The following is a 25,740-nucleotide window of genomic DNA, read 5'->3' on the forward strand; positions in this document are numbered from 1 at the left end:
GCGCCCTCTAATTTCAAACTAACGGGTTTCTTAGTCCATAATGGCTAAATATCTGGTCCAGCGAAATTCACTACAGTGGCCAACGACACCCAGTAACAGCAGCAGCCTTAGTCTTGGGCACAGGTCACCCATTTGGGACTTTTAGCTCCATGCTTTCTCGTGTGTCTTTTTGGCGTGTTTTACTCTTTTGACTCAGTGAATAAAGAGTACCAGCTAAAACTCAGTGAATAAAACATCATTTGTACGCCCTTCACAGTTAAAACATAGCAGTAAGCAAAAATCACACCTCCTAACCTTTTGTGAAGGTTTAATAGTGTGTTTCTCTTCATTTGTGGGAGATTTCAATCCTTGATTTAAAACTGTGTTTACAGTGGGTTGTAAACGCTTCTTAAAGAGCGTGGATGTGGAGAGTTGACGTTGTCTTGCCCGAGACATCGCTGTAGTAAGTGGGAGGGATATCAGTAGAGTTGTCCCTACAGGTAGGCACATTAACCAGTATCCAGAATACAGATCAGACTGTTAATGCCCCACTTGGGATGGAGTGATGAGGGTTATGATGCCTGCCTGTGTTTTCTTGTTTTGTTTGTTTGGTTTCTTGAGACAAAGTTTCACTGTGTAGCCTTGGTTGGCCAGGAACTGCTATGGCTGGGCTGGAACTCGGAGATCCACCTGCTTCTGCCGCCGGGTGCTGAATTAAAGAGGCCCAGTGTAGTTCTTGACTGTTCTTAAGGGATGCCGTAAACTTGATTATTTGAGCAGTGTAGTTTCTGATGGGACTTAAAGGAGTAAGGTAATGGTCCCTGCTGCATGTCTGTTAACCCATTGTACCCTTGAAATCTAACCCCTCAAATAGAAGCTCTTAAATGTTTAAAGTCAGAACAATATTTGTGTTTGAATGTCAGTATTGGCTAATGTTTGTTGTGTGCTTACAATGTGCCAGGCTGTATGTGTTACTTTTTAAATCCTTACCTCAGACCTATAGGGCAGAAACTTTCATTGTTAGAGGGATGAGGACAAGGGTTCCCAAGAGCCATATAGCTAGGTTTAATCTTTGATCTATTTGGTTTCTTATCCTTTTGCTTGTTTTATTTTTGCCTCCTAAATTATCCAGAGGGAGAAAGGCAAAAGGAACACTGAGAAGCAGAGAGAGGTAGGAAAGGAGAATCCACTGGTAATATTAGGTTGCCTGTACCTGGCTTAAGAATTTAATGTTAAATTGAGACTATTCTTGTTTTAGAATTAAGCATCTTAAAAAAAAACCAGAAATATATCCAACCTTTGTTTTTTAATTGATGTATTCATTATACATAGTACTTCGAAACTCTTTTTTTTTTTTTTAATTTATTTTTTCCTTAGGTCTTGCTGTGTAGCCTTACTTGGCCTCAGACTCATGCTCCTCCTGCCTCAACTTCTCCAGTGCAGGAATTACAGACTTTTGCCACCATGCCTCGAGTCAATCCATCTCCCTCTCTCCCTTTTTGTGTGGTGTTGGTGGTTTTTTGTTTGTTTGTTTGTTTGTTTTTCCAACATCTCTCTCTAACCCAGGATGACCTGGAGTTCTCTGTGTTGCCCAGTCTGGTCTTGTCTTGAACTCTTGGCCATGGTCCTGCCTTAGCCTCCTGAATGCTGGAATTATAGGTGTAACCAACCATGCCTAGCTTCTGAAGACCTTTTCTTTCCATCTCTGTCCACTGATTCCTTGTTCCTGTTCAGGTCTCTTACAACTCCGGTTCATTTTTGTAGTTATCAACTTGTGATTCAGGGCCATGTCTGTTTTGTTTGCCACGTGGCCAGAGCCTGTCCAAGTGTCAGGCATACAGCAGAATTCCAGAAACTGTTTCTTGAATCTTTTATTGTTTATTGTTTTTTTAATTTCTTGTAGCTTTCTTTGCCTACCTCTGCCTGTTAGTGTCTGGGATTGGATGCCACTCTTTTTTTTTTTTTTTTTTGTCTTGTTTTGACAGAGTTTCTCTGTATATCCCTGGCTATCCTGGAACTCGCTCTGTAGACCAGGCTGGCCTCGAACTCAGAGATCTGCCCACCTCTGCTGACTAATCTACTGGGATTAAAGGTGTGCGCCACCACTGCCCGGCTTGATGCCACTCTTAAGAGAGCTTGCCACGTAAAGATAGATCTGAAATGACTGCGTTGAGCTTGCTGAGTTGAATGAGCATTGCACCCTGGTTCTTCAGGCTGGGTCCGCATGGCACCTGTTACGCTCCCCTTGTCTAAGCTGCTCTTGGTTTCTTCATTCTCTCTGCAGCACGTTGCTTCTAGAGACCTTGCATAGGCTCCAGCCGACCAGCCTGCTTGCCCCTTGACATTTGCTGCCTTTGACACTGACAACTGCCTCTAGTGTCTCACCCCTACGCATTGCCCCCACACCAATCTTCCTGAAAGATGGCTTTATGTTTCTGCTCCTTCCCAAATCTACCACAAACACTTAGGTTGGAAATCCTCAACGGTGTTTGGTTGCCTAAAGGGTTTAAGTGCTTTAGCCTGTTATTTACAGATCTTTGGACTAATACTGTCCAATGGAAATAGAAAGCAAGCCACAAACGTAGACCACATATGTAATTTAAATTTTTCTAGTAGCCACATTAAAAAAGTAAAAAGAAAGGGTGAAATTGATTTTTGTAACATTTTATTCATTTTAAAACATCCAAAATCTTAGTATTTAAATATGTAATTACTAAAAAAAAAAAAAAAGAAAAAGAAACCAAAAAAACTAGTACTGGGATATTTTAACTTTTTTTTTTTTAAATGTTTGAAATCTAGAATGTATTTTTCACTTTTTTTTTCTTTTGGTTTTTCAAGACAGGGTTTCTCCGTGTAGTTTTGGTGCCTGTCCTGGATCTAGCACTGTAGACCAGGCTGGCCTTGAACTCACAGAGATCTGCCTGGCTCTGCCTCCCAAGTGCTGGGATTAAAGGTGTGCGCCACCACCGCTGCCTGGCTATATTTTTCACTTATTACATCTCAATTTACACTAATCACATTTCAGATGCTCTATAGCCAGGTGTTGTTAGTGGCTACCTTTTTGGACAGAACAGATCTAAACTATGTCTTCAGCATAGTGGAAGTACCAGACTTAAGTAATTTCAGCCACTGTCCTTTGCATAACCCAGTTCCCCTCACCTAGAAACAACTTCATTATCCATACATGCTAAATTTCCTTGCTGAGAAACACAGGGAACCTGAGAACTCTAATATTTAATTCTTAGCATCTCTGTAACTGTGTATGTGTACAGATGTGTATGTGTGTAATATGTGCCTACAGAGGCCAGAAGAGAGCATTGGAGCCCTGGGAGCTAGACATAGGTGGTTGTGAACTGTCCACGTGGGTGCTGGGTTCTTTGGGAAGGCTGTAAGTGCTCTTAATCTCTTAGCCATCTCTCCAGCCCCTTCTATGGACAATTTTAACATTATTGTTTTTCTTTTTTGAGATGAGGTCTCCTTTGTTGTCCAGGCTGGCCTGGAACACCTGGGCTCAAGTGATCCTCCTCTCAGCCTGTGAGTAGCTAGGACTACAGGTCACACTCCACCATATCTGATTGAATGTCATTTCTTTTCATATTATTTTTCATAATGTAACTGTTTACAGTCAGTTTGTGTTATGATCACGGGTGATAAGGCACAAGCACTGACTCATGATTACCTGATGAATTAGAGCCAGTGCATAGCCCCCTGTTCTCATCCTCTGATTGTGCTGGACTGTGTGTGCTGACTTACTCCCCCTTGTGTGTCTTGAGAACCCAGCTTTGCCTTCCTCATTTTTGCTCCTGACCTGGCCTGTGCTAAGGAAATCTATATATTTTGAATAAATGAACAAATGCCACCTTATTAATTTTTTTTTTTAAAAGACAGGGTCTCTCTGCATAGATATGGCTATCCTGGAACTCTTTGTGTAGACCAGGCTGGCCTCAGACTCACAAAGATCCAGCTACTTCAACCTCCCTGAGTGCTGGAATTACAGGTGTGCACCACTATGCCTGGTCTACACGTACTTTTTGAGTCTTTCTAGTTAGATAGTAGTGAATACTGTGTCCTTTGAAGACAACAGATCATGAACTGTGAAAGATAATATGGATTTGGGGGGACAGTGCTGGGGCTTTATAAATACTGAGCACTGGCATTCTACCATTGAGCTAAATCTCCAGCTCTCTGCCATAGTTTATATTTCTCCTTTTTAAAGTGTACATTTGTGTCCCCCCTCCCCTTATTGAGCTATTACTGACATTCAGAAAGCTAGGATATTTAATGTATGAAACTTGGTGTATTTGAAGTAGATTTGCTTCTTTAAAAAAAAATAAATAACTGGGCCGGGTGGTGGTGGTGGCGGCGGCGGCGGCGGCGGCGGCGGCGGCGGCGGCGGCGGCGGCGCACGCCTTTAATCCCAGCACTCGGGAGGCAGAGCCAGGCGGATCTCTGAGAGTTCGAGGCCAGCCTGGGCTACCAAGTGAGTCCCAGGAAAGGCGCAAAGCTACACAGAGAAACCCTGTCTTGAAAAACAAAACAAAACAAAACAAAAAAACCACAACTGTTCATATTGGGCATGGGTGGGCCTTTTAATCCCAGCACTCAGGAGACAGAGGCAAACAGATCTTCTATGAGTTTGAGGCCAGCCTGGTCTACATAGTGAGTTCTAAGACAGTGGGATATACAGTGAGGCCTTGTCTCAAAAAAAAAAAAAAAATTAAAAATAACTAGCCAGGCATAGTGGCTCATGCCTTTAATTCTAGCACTTGGAAGGCAGAGGCAGGCAGATCTCTGAGTTCAACAAGTTCCATGACAGCCAGGGTTACACAGAGAAACCTTGTCTTGAAAAAACAAAAGCCAACTAACCAAACAAAACAAAACAAAAATAAAAAACCCAAAGACAAAAACCTGTGTAGGGCTCATTTAGTAAGATGCCTGCTTTACAAGCATAAGGATCTGAGTTTGGATCCCCAGAACTCAAGTAAAAAATTGGGCTTGGCTGTGCATGCCTGTAAGGCCAGCCTTGGAGGGAAGTCGAGAAGAGAGATCCCTGAAACTCATTGGCCAGCCAGCCAGGTTAATTGAATCAATGAGCTTCGGGTTCAGTAGAGACCCTGTCAGAAGAAATAAAGGTGGAGGGCAGGAGAGGAAAGGTGCCTGACATTGGCCTTAGGCTTACACACACAAACACACACACACACACACACACACACACACACACAAACATACACACACACACACACACACACAAACATATATACACACACACACATTGTGTAGACTCGAACATACTATAAATACATACCACATGACAGTTCCCTCACACAAAATAAAAGAGAAAACACAAACAAATAATTGTTTATATGTTACAGTTTTCAGGTTGATCAGAAATAAAGTTTGCCGCTGGATGTGGTGTGTCTTTAATCTCAGCACTTGTGAGGCAAGAAGGATCTCTGAGTTCTAGGCCAGCTTGGTTTACCTAGCAAGTTCCAGTCCAGCCAGAGCAACATAATGAGACCCTGTCTCAAAATGAATGAATGAATGAATGAATGAATGAATGAATGAATGATAAATTAGTAGTAGAAGTTGCTGTTTGTATCCTGGCATGGTGGTCTACATCTGAAAATCCAGAACTCTGAGGTAGAGGCAGGAGGGTTACAAGTTGCTCTGGCTATATAATGAGGCCTTGTCTCCACTCCCCCCAACAAAAACGTTGTTTAACTTTCATGAGACTTAGTTCCCTTGTGGTTTGTAAACTGGCTGTGAAAGCAGCTTCAGAGGCAGAGCTCCAGAGTTGTTCCATGAGTATTGGCATCCGTGCACATGCCCATCCAGAGCCACAGCCAAGATGCAAAGTCTAAACTAGAAGTCAGAAGTCCTGGGTTTGTTTGTGTTGCTGATACTTGCTTGAGTGCCAGCTGTGTTCCGGGCACAGAAATGACTGAGAATTCAAAAAACGAGAGTGAAGAAGAAAGTTTACAAAGTCTTTAAGCATTTTTCACACAGAGGTGAAGTGATACATTCCTCCTAGGGAGATTTCATTTCTCATTGTTCCTTTTAATTTCTTTACTCATTCATACTTAGGATATATCATACCATGTTTCTAGGTCTGTCTGTTCTACTAGATTGTAAGCTTTAAATAAAAAAAAAGCTTAGTGTGTGTTTATGGGTGTGCCTTTGCCATAGCATTCGCGTGGAGGTCAGAGGACAGCTTTGTAGAGTCGGTTCTTTCTTTCTACCTTTATGTGGGTTCCAGGGGTTGAACTCAGGTTGTCCAGGCTTGTGCAATAAGCACTTTTACCCACTGACCCATCATGCCAGGCCAGAGTGTTAGCTTCTGAAGACTAAGACTATTTATCCCTACGTTTCCAAGTCCACAATCCACTGTTCCTGCCATATTATATGCATTCAGAGATCTAGTTAATACCCCAAACAAATTACTTAGTTTGGGGGCTGGATGTATCTTAGTTGGTAGGGTGCTTGCTTAGCATGCACAAAACCCTGCGTTTGATTCTTAGCACTTCCTTGAACCAGGTGTGGGGACTGGAGAGATGGCACAGTGATTAAGAGCACTGGTTGCTCTTCTAAAGGATCTGAATTCAATTTCCAGCACCCACACGGTGGCTTACAGCTGTGTGTGTAACTCCAGTTTCATAGGATCAAACATGGCCTTCTTGCCTCTCCAGGCAATGCGTACATATGTACAACCCACACAGACATATTTAAAAAAATTAAAAGCCACGTGTGGTAGTTTATACTTGTAACCCCAGCACTCAGAGGTGGAGGCAGAAAAATTAGAAGTTCAAGGTCATCCTCAGCTATGTAGTAAGTTTAAGATTAGCCTAAGAAACATGGAGACCCTATTTCAAAAACAAAAACAGTAACGAAGTTACTTAGTTTTATGGTGCTCTCACCCTTTTTTTTTTTTTTTTTCACCATCTAGAGAATTTTGTGCCTGTGAGAACTAGGCAGTTGTAGTGAGAATAATCCTTTAAAAGTCCAGATCTATTCGGTCTGTGATTTACCTCAAGAGAACACATTTACTTAGAGAAACAAGTAGAGTCGGGAGGAGAAGCGCGTGCTTGGATGACAGAACTCTCCTGGAGAAATGCAGCACACAGCCAGTCACCCCAGAGAAGGATTCCACCACAGACCGAAGTCTGGGTACTACCCAAGTCCAGCTTGGTGCACCAGTGAGTTTTACTGGGTTTGTAGGAGCAGAAATGACTCAGACAGCTGCATCCCCAGCGCTCACCCCAGCCCGGGGACAGCTCACACAGCTGGGAACCTGGAGCTCAGTGCACAGCCTGTGTCCTTTCTGAGTGACTCTGGCCAACACCTCCTCCAGGCAGCTCAGCTGTTTTCTGCTGCTTCCAGGCAACTGGGGCTTTCCATGTTGGTTGGCTTCTCCTCTCCTCTCCTCTCCTCTCCTCTCCTCTCCTCTCCTCTCCTCTCCTCTCCTCTCCTCTCCTCTCCTCTCCTCTCCTCTCCTCTCCTCTCCTCTCCTCTCCTCTCCTCTCCTCTCCTCTCCTCTCCTCTCCTCTCCTCTCCTCTCTCTTTCCTTGCCTCTCCTCCCCTCCCCTCCCTCCTCCTCTTCCCTTCCCCCTCCTCTCCACTTTTTTCTTCTCTTTCCTGCCTCCCTCCCTCCCTCCCTCCCTCCCTCCCTCCCTCCCTCCCTCTCTCTTATATTTTAATTAGTTACATTTATACTTTTTTAGTATTGATACATGTGGAAGTCAGAAGACAACCTGGAGGAGTTGGTTTCTCTTCTTCCACCATGTGGGCCCCGGAGATGGAACTCAGGTTGTGAGGTTTGGTGGCAAGGGCCTTGACCTGTTGAGCCATCTCTAACTCGTTACTCTTTGTTTTTGAGCAGAGTCTGACTACATAGCCCAGGCCAGCTTCAAACTGGTAACCTTCCTGCTTTTGCCTTCCAAATGCTGGGATTATGGGCATGTGCCACCACACCCAGGTCCCAGGTTCTTTTATTTTTATTACTTTTAAAATAAATTTTAAAGATTTATTTATATGTATGAATACTTTGCTTACATGTATGTTTGTGTGCCACGTGTGTTCCTGGTGCTCACGGAGGACAGCTGAAGGTATCAGACCTCCTGGAACTGAAATTATAGAGTCACCATGTGGGTGGTGGGAACTGAACCTAAGTCCTTTGCAAAAGCAGCAAGTGCTCTTAACCACTGAACCAGGCCCTTTATTCCTTCTTTAATGCTGGCATCAAACCTGCATGTTATACTGCAAAGCCCTAACCAGCTTCTACCTAAAAAAAAAAAAAAAAAAAAAAAAAAATCTGGCCGGGCAATGGTGCTCACACCTTTAATCCCAGCACTCAAGAGGCAGAGGCAGGTGGATCTCTGAGAGACCAGTCTGGTCTACAGAGTGAGATCCAGGACACCTAGAGCTACACAGAGAAACCCTGTCTCAAACAAAACAAAACAAAACAAAACAAAACTATGTGTGTGTGTTTATTTTATATATATATATATAAGTTTTAGTTGTGTATGTGCATGTGAATGTGGGTGCCAATGGAGGCCAGAAGGGTGTTATATCCCTTGGAGCTGGAGTTATAGGCAATTGTGAGTCACTAACTGCTGATCCATCTCTTTAGCCCCCTTCCCCACATTAGAATTCTTAAAGACATTCTGAAGTCCTCTTCAGGGAAGGTAATCATCTCAAGTCAGAATGGTGCATGTCTCTTCTGGTTAATGCACTTGTTTGAGTGGAGTACCTGTAAAGCATGCAGGCTGTCAGGTGGAATTAGAAAGTGGTGACTCATATCAGCCTATCTGTAGGAACTGTGCAACAGAAATGACCTCTGGGTCACCTGTGTGAGTGCTGATGCCATCTCTGAAGGGCCAGACACCGAACAGTAAAAAGGTGAAAGGTCAAACAGGAAGGGCTACCCAGAAGAGCCTCTGGGCACATGTCTTGGAGAAGATGATTCCTACAGCTTGAAGGTCTTTGCATATCTCCTAAATCTTCCAAGCTGTGTTAGTCTGACTTGAATCCCAAGCAGAGTTGAAGAAAGGGAGATAATACTAGAAAGTTAGTTTGTTTTCCATCAATTACTCCTCTTTAATTTCAACAGCTTTTTTTTCTAGTCTTCTTCTTTGCTAGTCAGCTTTAAATTACTGTAACAAATTACCTCAATAAGATCCAAAGATTGGAGATAAATCAACTTAAAAGAGAGGAAAGATTTGGACTGGGGGACACTTACCTAGGATGTGTAAAGTCCTGGGTTCGATACATAGTACCGAAGGGAAATAAAATATTTATTTTATCTCACAGTCTCATAGTTTGGGTGGTTTTGGTCCATGATCAGTGGGCTTGATGCTTTTGGCCTGAGACAAAGCTGCACATTATGAAGGGAGCATATGGTAGAAGAAGCCTTCACCAAGGGAGGGCTGAGAGCAGGAAGTAGAGGAAGAAGAGGGGCAGGACCACAGTGTCTTTTCAGGGAACATTCCCATGACCTAACTTACTTCCACACCTATGAATAGTGTTGTGGGTTAGGAACAGCCCTCAACAAGTCCAGTCTGCAGTACCTTCAGACTGCCTTCCTCTCCTACTGGGCTTAAGTACCGCTCCCGCCCTGACCACACCACCTATTGCTTCTTTCATTCTGTAATCACCGATTTTTTTTTTAAAGGAACAACCATGGCGTTGGCGCTGGTGCACACATGTGTAACCTCAGCATTGTGGGATAACAGTTATTTTCAGAATGGCAGGTGACTAAGCACTGGAGTGCTGATTACACTCAGAGATGCTAGCTAGTTGGCTGCCATTAATGTCATTGTCTGTTGTCTGTGTGCTCACTTACTGACCCAGATTGAAAAGGACCGAAGAGATACTAGGTAGGGAGAATATTAACAATGAGTGTAGTTTATTCTGCAACACTGTTCTGGAGTATCTTTATTTAAAAAAATATGTAACCCGGGAACTTAAAACTTAGAAGTGGGGCTAAAGAGATGGCCCAGTAGGTAAAGTGCTTGCTGTACAAACCATGAGGACCTAAGTTCAGATCCCCAGCACTGATCTGGAGGAAGAAATCCAAGTAAGAAACGGGACTGCTGTTCTGAAAGAACTGCCTCTCTCCTCCTGTACAAATCCTGCTGATGGTGCATCAGGTTCAGTGATATCCTTTTCATGAGATGTTTTGCCCAGGGGTATGCCTCTGCGAATTTCTAAATATAGTCTCTGGTTAGATGAACCGTGGACTACACACTTTAAAATACTCGTTCACTACCTCCACTTTTGTGTTTCACTCCAAAAGTTTTGTATTTTTACAGCAATATGTTTAACATTTATGATGTTTTATTTGCATTTTGGCTCAGTCCCCTTAAAAGAACAGTACATTCATTATTACACTCAAACAGTGAGGGGAGCTGGGAGCCACAAGTCGCTGCAGAGAGGAGGTCTGTGTGTATTCCATGCTCCTAATACATGGCTGGCTGACTGGCCAACGGGAAATGCTACTTGTAAAACACACACACACACACACACACACACACACCAACCACTCCTCTTTCCTTTCTCTCTTTCTCTCTCTCTCCCCAAAATACAGTGAAAGGCTCTTTGTGGGGCTAACAAAAATAAAACAAGAATGAAAATGTGGAAGACATCACATTTCAAGCCAGTGAGGGCTGGTTTGAAATGTTTGAACAGGGGACCCTATGCTCCCTGCATGGCTTGTGACTCTGCCTCAGCACTTTGTGCCAGGGCCTGCACTGATGTTTGCTTTGGAAGCTGATGCGCTCAGCTTATTTACTTCGCTGAGGAATGTGTATGGCACTCTGTTTGCCTTTAGCCTTTTTCCCATCCTTGAGTCTGAAGACTCATTCAGGATGCTTCTCAGAAGGTAACTCCAGAGGCTAGAGTGCATCCTCTGCTTACTTTCTTGCACATTGTTGACTCTCTTAGGTCCCCTTACTGGTCACCAGTCTTCTCAGTACCAGAATCCTGAAGTCCGGTGATACCGATCTTGAAATGGTGTCCTGTCCTTTAGTTCTTTTTCCTGTGGCTTTGGGCTGTTTTTGTGTTGGTTTTGCTTTGTTTTTTTGAGACTAGGTTTCACTGTGTTGCCAAGGTTGGCTTTGTACTTGAGGTCTTCCTGCCTCAGCCCCGATCAGAGGTGGCTAAGATTCCATGAGTGCACTGCTGCACTCGGCAGCTTTGGTGTGGACCTCTGGCTTCTGTTTTTAAGCCATCATCCTCAGGCCGTGTCTAGATAAGTCAGGTATCGGTCTGCCTGTTGTCCCATTCGTTTTTGCTCAGAAAACATTTCCTACCCACTGTTTTCTTTTCTCCATTGAAAACTGTGCGCTTTCTCACGCTAGGAAATCAACACCTATCTGAACCACATGTCTTTACTTTTCCAAATATACCAACTCTCCTTCCCTAGTTTTCCATCCCTGACATCTCTGGTACTCCATATGATCCTCCCCACCCTCCTTTCGACTTGATTTATGTAAAACATTCTCTCTGCATCTGGCCGCCAGTCTCTTTTTCTCTTACTCCCACGTTTTTCTGGACTGGAGAGATGGAGGCTCACTGGTAAAGCACTTGCTGTGCAGGCGGGAGGGCCCTGAGTGCAGACTGGGGCCCATGTCTGTAACTGCAGGACTGAGCTGTCAGAGGCAGGCGCAGGTCCTGGGGCAAACGAGCCAACCAGTCGGGCAGAAACAGCAAATTCTAGGTTCAAAAAGGACAGTGGAGAGCAGTGGAGGAAGATTCAAGTATCAATCTCTGGCCTCTACATGTGCAAATATGGGCCCGTATAAACATACACACACATACACAAAGTTTTCTGTAAAATTTGTCTTCCTTGAAATATTTCTTTGGTAAAAATAATCATTAGTAAAAATTCCTTTAGTATAAATAATCATTTTTACTATTTTCTACAGAAAAAATATTTTACTGTTTAAAATAACTCTGGACTTTTGAATTACAACCTGTTTTTATGTTAAAAAAAAAAAAAGGAAATATTTCTTTGGGTTTTTTTGAGGGGTTTCTCTGTGTAGTCCCGGCTGTCCTGGAACTTACTCTGTAGACCAGGCTGATCTTGAAATCAGAGATCTGCCTACCTCTGCCTCCTGAGTGCTGGGATTAAAGGCATGCGCCACTACCTCCTGGTTTGATTTTGTTGTTGTTTTTGTTTTTCGAGACAGGGTTTCTCTATGTAGTTTTGGTGCCTGTGCTGGATCTTGCTCTGTGGACCAGGCTGGTCTCAAACTCAGAGATCCACTTGCCTCTGCCTCCCGAGTGCTGGATTAAAGGCATGCACCACCACTGCCCAGCTTTGAAATATTTCTTAACTAAAGGCCTTCTTCATTTTGCATCCAGGGGCACTTTTTTTTTTTTTGGCAAAATAATAGGTGCAGTTTATTATTACATATATGTGCAAAAGAAAAAATACAATTTTATAAGACAATACAAAGTGATAGATATTACATGTTGAAGTCACTACTATAGGTCACATTAGATCAATAGGAAGAGTCTGTTTGATGTCAAGATGAGAAGAGAGTTTAGGCACTCCACAGAAGAGTGAAAAAAGAAATGAGCATGTGGCAAAACATAGTTTTGCTCAGAATTGAGTGTTTAAATTTTTATTCTTTTCGGTGGTACTGAGGATTGAATCCAAGGTTTACCACAGCAAGGACTCGGTGCTAAGCTGTATCCAGAAGCTTTTTAAAAGCCTCTGTGTGTGTGTGTGTGTGTGTGTGTGTGTGTGTGTGTACGAGTGTACACATGGAATGCAGTGCCTGGCAGAGATCAGAAGACTGCCCCTTGGTTTTAAGGTGAGTACTTAAAACCAAACTTGGTTCTTTGCAAGAGTATTATGGACTGTTAACTGCTGAGCCATTATTCCAGCTTTTTTTGTTTGCTTGTTTTTTAATTGGTATAATGAGTATAATGAACTAGGCAAACTTAATTTCATTCATTGTTTCTAGTGACAGTTTTATATAATATATATTTAAAGGATATATTTTATGTGTGTTTGTGAGTTGTGAGCTGTACCATGTGGGTGCTGGGAGAGCAATCGTGCTTTTAATCATGAAGCTATCTCCCTAGCCCCTACAGATTTTAAATTTATAAATATAAATATTGGGCCAGCAAGATGATAGGTAAGGTCACCCATCAAGCCTGATGATCTCAAGTAATCTCTGAGTCCCACATGGTAGAAGGAGAAGATTGAATCCCACAATTTGCCCTCCACACAGCTACTCAATATAATAAATGTAATAAAAAATTTAAACATCAATATATCATTTACAAAGGAAATTGGTGTTCAAGTCTGATTCCATTTTTTATTAACACTAGCTTAGACTTCAGGTATTATGTTGAGCAGAACTAGTGAGATTGCACATTCTTCCTCAGTCTTTGGTGAAGAGCATTTAGTCTTGTACTACTAAATCCTTTATCAGTTCACGACTTATTTATTCATTCATTTTTGAGAAAGAATCTTTTTTGAGAAATTTGAAAGAATTCATTTTTGAGAAAGAATCAGGCCGGCCTTGGACCCACTGTGTAGCCAAGGCTGGACTTGATCCCGATGCCACCACTGCCTAACTGCTAGGCACTGGCCCCTATGTCTCACAGAATTAATTAACCCCTCCTTCCCCGAGTTCTCTCCTGCCTCTTTCTCCAGCGCTCTTTTACTCTTTCTCTATTTTTCTTTCTTAGGTTTTGGGGAGATTCCCCAGTAAGGCCGTCTCGACATGGTAGTTTCTTTATGGGAATGGTTTAGATTATCTAGCAGTTATAACAGTGTCAGGTTCTCCATCTTCAGTGAGCCTTGGTATTTCTCTGTCTTACTTAAGTTGTCATTTGTTGGCATGGCACGCTTTATAATACTCTCTTCCCAGTCTTTTTTCCCTTTGAGGTTTATTTTATTTATAATTGTGTGTGGTTTTGTGCACTTCAGTGCAGGTATTCACAGAGGCTGGAAGAGAACATCAGGTCTCTTGGAACTAGAGTCATAGGCAGTTGTGAGCCACCCAACTTGAGTGCTAGAAACTGAACTCGGGTCCTCTGCAAGCACAGTGTGCACTCTTAACTGCAGAGCCCTCTCTGCAGACCTCCTCACCAGGTTTTAACATGTCAGTACAATTATATAGGCCTGGTACCCTTTACTTTTAATTTGGTAATTTACATTTCTGTATTTTTGTCTTTGTTTAACTGGATGTGCATTATTTTTATTGCTCACCACAAAGAACCAGACTTTGTCTTCATTGATTTAATTTATTAAATGTTTATTTAGTTAGTTTTGGTTTTGTGAAACGTATTCTTACTCTATAGTCCAGATGAGCCTTGAACTCAGCATTCTCCCGCCTCTACCTCTGGGGTGCACCACCACACTGGGTTAAATTTTTTATTTGACCAAAGGTTTAATATGAAAATGTACATGACCTGAGTTTTATATCGTAGTAAAACAGATGCACTGGAGAGAGGACATGTGGAAGCAATTGATTTTTCTGCTGAATATAGTCATTTCTATTCTCATTCCAAGTTCCAGTGTGCTACTGTTTCCTCATTCCATTCCAGTAGTGTTCTGTTGCCCATAGCTGTCAACTCCATACTACTTTTTTTGTTTGTTTTATTTTGTTTTTGTTTTTGTTTTTTGACACAGGGTTTCTCTGTGTAGCCCTGGCTGTCCTGAAACTCATTCCATAGACCAGGCTTTCCTAGAACTCAAAGATCACCTGCCTCTGCCTCCCAAGTACTGGAATTAAAGGTGTGCACCACCACCACCCAGCTGACCCACACTATTTTTTTTTTTTTTTTTTTTTTTGGTTTTTCGAGACAGGGTTTCTCTGTGTAGCTTTGCGCCTTTCCTGGGACTCACTTGGTAGCCCAGGCTGGCCTCGAACTCACAGAGATCCGCCTGCCTCTGCCTCCCGAGTGCTGGGATTAAAGGCGTGCGCCACCACCGCCCGGCTGACCCACACTATTTTAATGTTGTAGCTTTGATATGTATTTGTAAAGGAGTATCTAGTCATATTATGCCGTTTTCCAATGTAAACACTTTCAACATTAAATCTAAATCTTAAAATAACATGTTATTTAATCTCAAGACATTGAAGATCATATCTGTACCCAGCTGCTAGCCTCATTTCTTGCCATTTTCTACAACTCATCCCTCCATGTCTAGAAGAGCTGAATGAAATGGAAAGGATACCTTTAAGAGTCAGCAGTACCAAATTCCAAAACTTGTAATTCCCTAGGTGTTCCTTCTCTTTATGTTAATTATCCCTTTGTTTGCTGCTGCTTCTAATGTGGTCAGTTTTTCCCTCAGAATCCAGTTTAGACTCAGCTTTTCTTTGAGGCCTTCTCAGAACACACACACACACACACACACACACACACACACACACACACACACACACACACACACGAGCTTTGTGCCTTGGAGAGCCTATTGCATAATTTCCCCATGGTATCTTTTCATCTTTTGTCTTGTGTCCAGCTCTTGACATGGTGTTAATCATCACTCAGTTTTGGGGACTAGAGGGTTGAGGCAGGGTCCTATGATGTAGCTCAGGTTGGCCTGGAACCCACATCAATACTGCCTCAGGCTTTCCAGTACTGGGATTACAGCAGTATGCAGCCCGCTCACGTTTTAAAATTTAGGCTGAAAGTCAGGAAAGATGGTTCAGCAGTTCTTCTCTTCCAGTCAACCAGGTTCATTCCCAGCACCCACATAGTGGCTCACAACTGTCTGTAACTCCAGTTTCAGGGGATCTGGTGCCTTCTTCTGGCCTCCACAGGCATCAGGCATGCACATGGTACACATATGTACATGTAAGCAAACACCCATATACATAAAATAATAAACTAAAATAAATTAGGCTGGGATAGTTCCAAGTGCCCGGGTACCTGATCCTTCTTCAATGCCTACATGCTGTTTTGCACATTCTGTTTCCCTGCATTAACTTCTGAGGCTCAGCTCACGAGTGCCCTGTGGAGGAGGCTTCCTTCCTTGTCTCCTCATTAGACCTCCCTGCTTCTTTCCCTTGTGTGTGTGCTCATGTTAGTGCATTCTTCAGAGTGGTCTGCAGTACAGTGTACATCTGGAGGTACAGATGCCTTATGGCTTGGCGTCCAAATTACATTACCTGAGTGCTCAACTTGGCTTTATTTCATTACACTTCGTGACCTGCAACCATTATTTAACATTTCTAAGCCTCAGTTTCCATGGGTACAAAATGGGGATAATAATTGTGGTTCTGTCTTTATAAGGTTATTGTGAAAACTAAATGAGACAGGACCTCTGAAATGCTTAGCCCTCTTTCAACACACAGGGGGCCTTCAATAAGTACTGCATATTATATCTGTCGCCATTAGACTTTGTATAAGACTTGCTTTTATTTATCGCTGAAACTTAATCCTTCACCCAGAGTCTGGCAGGGAGTAGACTGATGAATAAATTACCAGTTGTCCTCAAAACTCTCCCCTTCCTGTTTCACTTTTTTGGTGGCACCATCCTTCTCTTCAGCGTCATCCTTGACTTTTCTTCATATTCAAAACAAAAATTTACTGTTTATCGTGAATCAGGCACTGTGCAAGGCCCTAACTCTATAAAGAGAAACATATATTCCCTACCCACTGGAGCTCGCAGTAGAACAGGGAAAGTCATTTAAAAAGAAAGTGAGAATACACTTGGTTCTACTTCTATGTATATTTGTAAGTTTTCAAAATAATCTTTAAGTAAATACTTAGAAAATAATGTATGTTGTAAAGAAAGTAAACAAAGCCTGTGTTTGGAGCTATCAGAGAGTCACATCAGAGTGGTCAGGGAAACCCTGGGAGTTTACCTACCTTTAAGCTGAGACTGGAAATTGAGAAGCAGCAGCCGGAGGAGAGGGTGTTTCTGACAGAGGGGGTAGCAAGCACCACGCCATGGGAGAGAGCCCGGGCTGGGTCTAGAAACTGCAGTGTTGTGTGACTCTAGAAGTGAGGCAGGGTGGAGAATTGGTGCTGAAGAACAGGTAAGTGGCATCTGTGCCGCCCATCCCTGGAAGACAAGAGGAAGGGCCGACAGGGTGAGTCAGTTCCAGGATGCTGGAAGAGTTCTTCCTTTTGGTCTTGGGAATGGAACCTAGGTCCCTGAGCATGTTGAGAGCTTGGTGTACCACAGAACTATACCCCAATTCTGTTGACGAATTTTAAGTAGAGAGTAATCCAGTCTATATTTTTAAAAGTTATGGGTCCAAAAGACTGGAGGGATACAAAGGTGGCAATTGAGTGGCCAGTGAGAAACTAGAGTAATAAGACAATATCGAGAGAGATAAATACATTTGAGAGCCATTTTGGGAATAGACTCAGAGACTTTCTGACAGATTGAAAGTAAGAGAAGAGAGGATAGTAATAAAGTATCTTGCTTGGAGGTCTTGTATGTGTGGTGGTGTGTGCCCGTAATCACAGGTGAAGGCAAGGTTATCAGGATTTCAAGGTCATCCTTGATTACATAGTGGATTCAAGTCCAGTCTGTGCTATAGAAGACTCTGCTTCAAACCCACAAATAAATAATCAAGATTTCTGGCTTGAAAAGCTGTACATTGTATTATTTACTGAGATTGGTAAAGCAGGTAGTCTGTTTAGGGAGAAATCAGAGTTAAAAATTTTTTTTTTTTTTTGGGTTTTTCAAGACAGGGTTTCTCTGTGTAGTTTTGCGCCTTTCCTGGGACTCACTTGGTAGCCCAGGCTGGCCTCGAACTCACAGAGATCCGCCTGGCTCTGCCTCCCGAGTGCTGGGATTAAAGGCGTGCGCCGCCGCCGCCGCCGCCGCCGCCGCCGCCGCCCGGCCAGAGTTAAAATTTGATCATGTTAAGTCTGAGATGCTCTGAGGCACCTGGTGAAAATGTCAAATAAGTAATTGAGTGTCAGAGAATGAGTTCCAAAATTCCCAGCTACAGATACAAATGTGAAAGTTTTCACTATGAAAAAAGCACAATAATTAAACCACAGGAGTGGATGATGCCATTGAATGAGAAAGTAAGTACGAAGGGTCTTGGTACTGAGTTCTGAATTACTGTTAAAGTTTAGGGATGAGGTCAGAGGAGAGCGAAAGAGAGAAGAGAAATAAAAAACATTATGGAAAATCAGGAGAATGAAGGATCATAGAAGCCACTGCATTTCCAGCCAGTGTCTGGAGCAGTGCCTGGCCAGGACTGCTGTTAGTACTATTTGATTGAATGAATTAAAGAGTGATCATTTAAACAAAAGGGAACAATTCACGGAATGTAATGCTACTAGATGAGGGCATGAGCTATTCATTGGATTGAAAGCCTGTGTGTTGCTAGAGATGGAGGCAGAATTCTAGCTAGAATGCATTGAACAGAGTGTGCCTGGGAGGCAAGAAAGTGCAGATAGCAGCAGACTTCTAATGTGGCAGTTTGGATGTGAAGGGAGCAGAGAAAGAGTTTTAGCTGAAGGTGATATAGGGCAAAACAAATTTCCCCAAGTGGACATTCTCTTTAATTAGTATTCACCCTCTCTTATAGATAGCTCCTCCCCGCTCTCCCCACTTCTTTTTCTTGACAGGATCTAACTTTGTAGCCCAGTCTGACCTCAAGCTCTCAATCCTGTTCTGCCTCCTTAACTGCTTGGATTACAGGTATGTGATACCATGCTGGCCTATAGGAGACATTCTTGAGCTTCAGGAGTTGCAGAGGAGAATGTTCTAAGACAGAGTAAGTGATGGTTGATTGCAAGATTGAAGTTCGTGAAGAGAGGGCCAGGAGTATCCATGTTCTTCAGAAGGAGGAGGATGAAAAGGGAAGAAGGATACATATTTGGTCAGGTTTTCAGAACCGGTCAGGAGTAGAAGACAGGCCACTAGTTTTTCTATGGCTTTTTAGTTCTCGGTGAAGGATCAGTATTAGCTGAAAGACCAAGGAGAGTGGTGTGGTACAGGAACGGGGAATAGCTTTCTGGGAGAATGAGGAATTGGAAAGCTGTCTTGCTAGAGAAATCTGGTAAGACTACAGATTAAGATTGTGTCCTTTTAGTAACCTTGAGTATATAGTAAACACTGAATTATACAGTGAACTATATAGTAAACTTGCTGAATTGAGTGCTCATCACTGCCCTTGGCATGGAGAGAGCAGTTTTCTGAGTCCAGGCTCGTGGGGCTGGGGGTTTAGCAGAGCACTTGCTAACATGTTTGAGGCTCTGGTTTGAGCTCAGCATTGAGACAGAGAAGAAAAAAATAACCCTACCTTGCTGAATCCAGAATGGTGGTATTTGAGAGGAAGAACCTTGGAAGAGAGTTGAGAGTTTCTTCATGGGAATGGTTATTTGATTAACTGTGAAATATAAGTTTAAGAAAAAGGTTAAGTGAAGGGAGAGAAAATGAGGCCAAGGAATAGCCAGTGTCATGGCAATTACAAAGTTGTTTTCAAGGAGCAATTGAGTAAGTAAGCTAGGAAGTCAAACAGCAGACTGTGTTTGGAGGTAAAAAGGGGGATTAAACAACAACTTCACTTTCATTCCTTTGTAGTGAATGTAAACTACAACTGAACTTCCCTTTATTGAGTTAAAATTTCCCGGCCACTGTTCCTTAAAATGTCTCTTTACAACATCACATTAGTAGGGGCTGGGGGTAAAGTGCTTGTTACACAGGCTTAAGGACCCAAGTTCAGGTCCCCAGTACCCATATAAAAGCCAGATGTGGCATGTACATCTGTAACTTCAGTGTTAGGGTACATGGGAGAGAGAGACAGGTGGGTTCTGGAGAGGCTCAATGTCCAGTCAGTCTGGCTAAGTCAGTGAGCTCCAGGGTCAGTGACAGATGTTGTCTCAAAAATATGGTGGAGAATGATAAAGGAAAGACACCCAGTGGACCTCCAGCTTCCACCCACTTGCATCCATACATATAACATGAAAAAATGAAAAATAAAATCCCAAACATCACATCATAAAGCAGCTCATGCAAAGCCAGATGGTGACCGTGGAACACAGTTGACAAGATGGGAGTTTAAAATGCAGTCTGAATAGCTGCCTTCTGCAGGTGCCTTCTGAAATGTCCCCATTTTCCTCCTCACTCAGTTTTGATTACCACTTCCATGTAGTTAAGACATTTTTGCTAACTTTATGTGAGCATGGATGTTGATCTGTTTTAGTTGGTCTTATTGCTGATGATAATGAAATATGTGTTGGAGTGTTTAAGCATAAACACTCTTTCCAAACATTTTGATTTGGTTAGAACATCTGAAATCATTTCCGAGCTGCTAGCTAGAGTGTTGTCAGTTAATGATACATATACTCCAGGAGTCCGTCCTTACCACCTACACTACCACAAAAGCAGATGACCACCGTGTTGTTTGTTAGTGGAAAAGAAATGTTCTTTGGCTTATTACAGCAGCCTCAAACTTTTTTTTCCCACTTGCATGTGCTTTTACCAAGAAGGAATAAATTAGACAATTTATAATGAAAAGTATAACTTTGCTTTAGCCTAATTGAGATTTATTTTCTCTTGCACATCAGAAAACTGAGAAATAAGTAGTAAAGGAAAGGCAAATGCAGAACATCACAGCTTGTTGCTGCCTGTTCCTTTAATTCATCCTTAGGTGTACGTCTCTTGATGGGGGTAAGGCCATTTCTCTTCTTCCCTCAATACCACTTCACCTTCTCAGTGTGCCTTGTCAAATGTGCATCTCATTGGCCAAAGCTCTGTCTTGTGGCCATACCTAGTCATAAGAAAGGTTGTGAATGTGAAAGGTTCTGACTGAGCACAAATTACCCTTAACCAAGTCTGGATTCCAGTAGGAGGGATCTGCAAGTACAGTCAGTTTCCCTTGTACCTGTGTATCCTGTGCACACACACACTTCCTTTTTTAAGTAAACATTTACAGAGCACCTTCTGTGAGTACCAGACATCCCCACTTGATGGGGAAATGAAAAATAAAATAAAGATAACAAACTGGATTTGGTAACACACACTTGTACTGCCAGCACTTGGGAGGCTGAGACAGGAGGATTGCAGATTTAAGGCTGTCTGGGCTACATAACAGATTCAAGGCTCGCCTAGGCTCTGCAGTGATTCTCTGTGAGTTCCAAACAAATAAACAACAACCCCCCCCCCCGCAACAATAACAAAGGTCGCAAGAACTAACCCCTAACCCTCATGTACCAGGCAGATGCCATTGATGATTACAGGGGCTCATCCTTGTCATCACTAGGTAACTCTAGCCAAGGCAGCCCCCTTGTTCCCCCCTCATGTCAAACCAAAAGTATTTATACTTTAATGAGTTGACTTGTCTTAGAAAAATATAAACGTGACCAGACTACTTCAGAATTTTTAATGTATTTTTTTTTTTATGTGTATGAGTGTTTTGTCTCCATGTATCACCAGTACCATGTATGTACCTAGTGCCTGAGGAGGCCAGAAGAGGGCATCAGGTACCATGAAACTAGAGTTACAGACAGTTGTGAGACAGCATGTAGGTGCTGGGAATTGAAACCAGGCCCTCTGGAAGACCAGTTAGTCTTCTTAACCACTGAACTATCTTCAGCCCCAAGACTAAATGTGTAGTTGTGGTAGATGTTATCATAATTGTGCTCTAGGAAAACAGTAGAAGACGACATGTACCAAGATGAGAGAATTTGGGGGCCTGCTGAGAATTCCTTCCACTGTATCATGTAAGTTCTAACCCAATTCTAAAGATACCTGTCACATCTCGGTACTGGAGAGATGGCTCAGCAGTTAAAGAACACTTATTGCTCTTGCAGAGGATCCAAATTCAGTTCCAAGCACCCATGTCAGGTTGATCACTACTGCCTATAACTCCAGCTATAGGAGCCCTCTTCTGGCTTCTGCTTATAACACACACACACACACACACACACACACACACACACACACACGCGCGCGCACACACACACACACACACACGCACATACACATGTGAGAGAGAGAGAGGAAGGGGGAGAGAGAGAGGCAGACAGACAGACAAGACAAGACAGAGAATGAATACTAGGGGGCTTTTGATAACTCAACAGCAGACGAGCAGTCCAAAGGCAGGAAACAGGCCAGGTGTTTTCTAAACATGTAAGAAGTGAGATTACACTTCTTTTATGCTGTTTCTGCTTTGAGGAATCTGAAATAAATCTAAAATAAGATTTGTGTGAATAAAACACAACTGACAGTTGACACCAACCAGTGTAGTTTCACTTGTTTTGTCCAAGTCAAACTTCAGAAGGACAGATAACTTTCAAGACCATCTCTGCATTACCAAATACTAGTTTGGCAATTCCAGTTCAGCGACTAATGGGATGATATTGTAGAACTTGTAGAATTTAACTGAAGTACTGTAGTATATTTTTGTAAAGCAGTGGTTCTCAACCTTCCTAACGCTGTAACCCTTTAATGCAGTTTCTCATGTTGTGGTGATCCCCAACCATAAAACTGTTTTCATTGCTACTTCATAACTATAATTTTGCTACTGTTATAACATATCTGTGTTTTCTGATGGTCTAAGGTGACCCCAGTGAAAGGGTTGTTCGTCCATCAAAGAAGTCCTGACTCACACACAAGTTGAAAACTGTTGGTGTAAAAGACACTTTTTTTTTTTGTTGTTTGTTTGTTTTGGAGACAGGGTTTCTCTGTGTACAGTTTTTTTGGTGCCTGTCCTGGATCTCGCTCTGTAGACCAGGCTGGCCTTGAAGTCACAGAGATCCACCTGGCTCTGCCTCCCGAGTACTGGGATTAAAGGTGTGCGCCACCACTGCCCTGCGTAAAAGACACTTTCTAAAGGTTGAGTACTATTTAGAAATCCTGCTTATGGTGTGTTTGTCATTGTTCTTTTATCTTGTTACATATTATGCTTTCTGTATATACCTTTTTCTTTTTTATTAAGATCTTTATTTATTTTATGTATATAAGTGTTTTGCTTGCATGTATGCATGTCTGTATACCATGTGTGTTCATGGTGCCCACAGAGGCCAGAAGGCCTCAGATCCCCTGGGATTCTCCATGTGGGTGCTTGGAATTGAACCCAAAACCTGTACAAAGAACAGCTAGGGTTCTTAACTGGTGAGCCATCTCTTCAGCCCTGCATTAGTTACCTTTTTTTTAATGCTTGCTGTCTGGGAAAAACCCAAGAGAGGGGGCATTATGTGGCGTCTCTTTGAAACCAGACCTTTAAACTCTTTTTCCACTCTTGCATTTGTAGTTATAACTAAAGATGAAGCTAGAGTGTGTGTTTGTACAGGTAGGATGGATAAATGACAGTGAAAGCCTGTTGCTCAACCTCATTGTTATCGCTCCAGGTTGGAAAATGGCTAGGAGAAAGGAAGCTCCAGTTGGGGGGTTACTTATTTTCACTTTCCTTTTTTTTTTTTGGTGCTGGGACTTGCACCCTCAGGGCATTTATTTCACCATTGAGTTACACACTCAGCTGAAGTTTGGGGTTGTTCAGTATTTAATATATGCCGTTTTAACTTACCTTAAAAGCTGAGTTCTTGTACTTTATTCTTATGTGTAGGTGAGATTTTGAGGATATCAGACTTACAGGAGGCTTTAAAAGGGTATTAAATATTTGCAATTTTTTTTTCGAGACAGGATTTTTCTTTGTAGCTTTGGGGTCTGTCCTGGAACTCACTCTGTAGCCCAGGCTGGCCTCAAACTCACAGAGCTCTGCCTGCCTCTGCCTCCCAAGTGCTGGAGTAAAGGTGTGCACCACCACTGCCCAGCTAATATTTGCAATTTCTAAAAGCTACTTCATTGATATGTAATTTACAGTCCATAAAATTCACCCTTTAGGTGTAAAATTAAAAACAGTTTAGAAAGCTTGGTTGGTAAAGTGCTTCCTAGTAAAGCATAAAGAACTGAGTGAGTGTGGTGCTCAGAGGGATGAAAGTAAAATAGCTAGGTGTGGTCCACCATTTGTAAGCCCAGAGCTGGGAAGGCCCAGATGGATCCAAGGGGCTCCCAGGCCAGCAAGCCTAGCTTAATCAATGAGCCCCCACCTCCCAATTAGAGACCCTGTTTCTAAAAATACAAGGTCGAACCTCCTGACGAATGACACTCAAGGTTGACCTCTGGCTTCCACACACGCACACCCTCACACATGAACACCCCCCCACCCCCTGACAAAATAAAATTTTAAGGGCTGGGTATCATGGTACAAACCTATGATCTAGCACAAAGGAGGCAGAGATAGAGCTGCCGTGAGTTCAAGGCAGCTGCGGTTACATAGTACCAAGCCAGCCATAACTACATAGTAAAACTGTCAAACAAAAGAAAACAAATGAAGAAAAACCCCACCTTGGTTTTTAGTAAATTGACACGCTGTATAATCATCACAATGCAACGTCAGAACATTTCCATTCGCCCCAATGACCTCTTTTGTTCTAGTACTGTCTATCTTAGTTCCTACTCCCTGCCCCAAGAAACTTCTATCATGTTCTGATTCTATAATCACATCAGTGGAACTATATAATATGTAATATTTCAAGCCTACTTTCTTTACTCAGCATATTTTTGAAGTTTAGCCTCAAAAGTATGTGGGAGTTTGTGTCATTAGTAGCTTGCTTCCTGCTCAGTATTTGTCCCTTCACTAGTTACACTCCTAAATATGAATAATATTGCCATGCACTTTAATGTATATATAAGGATTTGCTTAACACTATATAATTCACTAGTTAGCCAAATGAGAAATGTCTAAAAGTAAAAATTAGAAATGGTCATGGTATGACATTTTTTAACCAAAATTGAGTGCCTTATCTTAGACTACATCAGATAAAAATTTTAGATTATATTCTTTTTAAATTTTTTTGAGATTTTATTTATTTTTATGTTATGTATTATGGGTGTTTTGCCTGCATGTATGTCTGTACACCTCGTACATGCAGTGCCCCAGAGGCCAGAAGAGGGTGTCAGAATCTCTGAAACTGGAGTTACAGACAGTTGTAAGCCATATAGTGAGACCCTGTCTCAAAAAATAAATAAATAAATAAAAATAAAAACAAAATAGTCTACCTAAGTCTACTTAGTCAACAAGCTGGTTTATTGGACTTGCTTATAAGAGCATGGATAGCTTTCCAGAACAGCTGCATCACCAACAGTCTCACCCAACGAGGATGACAACTTCCCCACAGTTGCTCACATTCAACCCACTATACCCTGGCACGTCCCAAGACCAGGTACAGCTGGGGTAGATTTACATACAGTAAATGGGATGAGGGCACAGGAACTGGGGGCTGGAATCTCTGCTGAGGGTCTCCTGTAGGTGATCACAGCTGCACTGATTAAGATGGCAGTGCAGCTGTGATCTATACCCAAGTGCATCCTCTGACCCAGGTACAGTTCAAGGACTTGACTTATGTTGACCTGTTTAGCCTTCACTACTACTCCTTGAGACGGGTAATGCTTTTATCTCATTTCCTTTGCTTTTCTTCCTTTCTTTTTTGTCTTGTTTGTTTGTTTGTTTGTTTGTTTTTGAGACCTCAGCATTTCTCTGTGTACCCCCTGCTTGTTCTGGAACTTGATCTGTAGACCAGGCTGGCCTTGAACTTAGAGATCTGCCTACTTCTGCCTTCTGAGTGTTGGGACTAAAGGCGTTCACCTCTGTGCCCTTTACCACAGCCACACAGCTAGAAAAATGGCAGATCTGGAGTGTGGACAAGGCAGTCTGACTCAGTCCCTCCTGGAAAGATTTCCAGTAGGAAAGACCCTGGCTGGAGCATGATTGCTAGGCCTACACGGTTTTCTGTCGTGACTGAAAGTGAAGGAGCCCGTGG

The 25,740-nt window shown here is 42.5% G+C and overlaps 1 protein-coding gene across 9 annotated transcripts in view; it reads left to right on the forward strand.

Moving 5' to 3' along the window:
- Positions 1-25,740, forward strand: part of Tnrc6b (trinucleotide repeat containing adaptor 6B) — a 233,638-nt gene that overhangs the window by 1,102 nt on the left and 206,796 nt on the right. The window lies entirely within an intron of this gene.

This window comes from Peromyscus maniculatus, chromosome 20, assembly GCF_049852395.1.
Source record: "Peromyscus maniculatus bairdii isolate BWxNUB_F1_BW_parent chromosome 20, HU_Pman_BW_mat_3.1, whole genome shotgun sequence".
Classification (NCBI taxonomy): domain Eukaryota; kingdom Metazoa; phylum Chordata; class Mammalia; order Rodentia; family Cricetidae; genus Peromyscus; species Peromyscus maniculatus.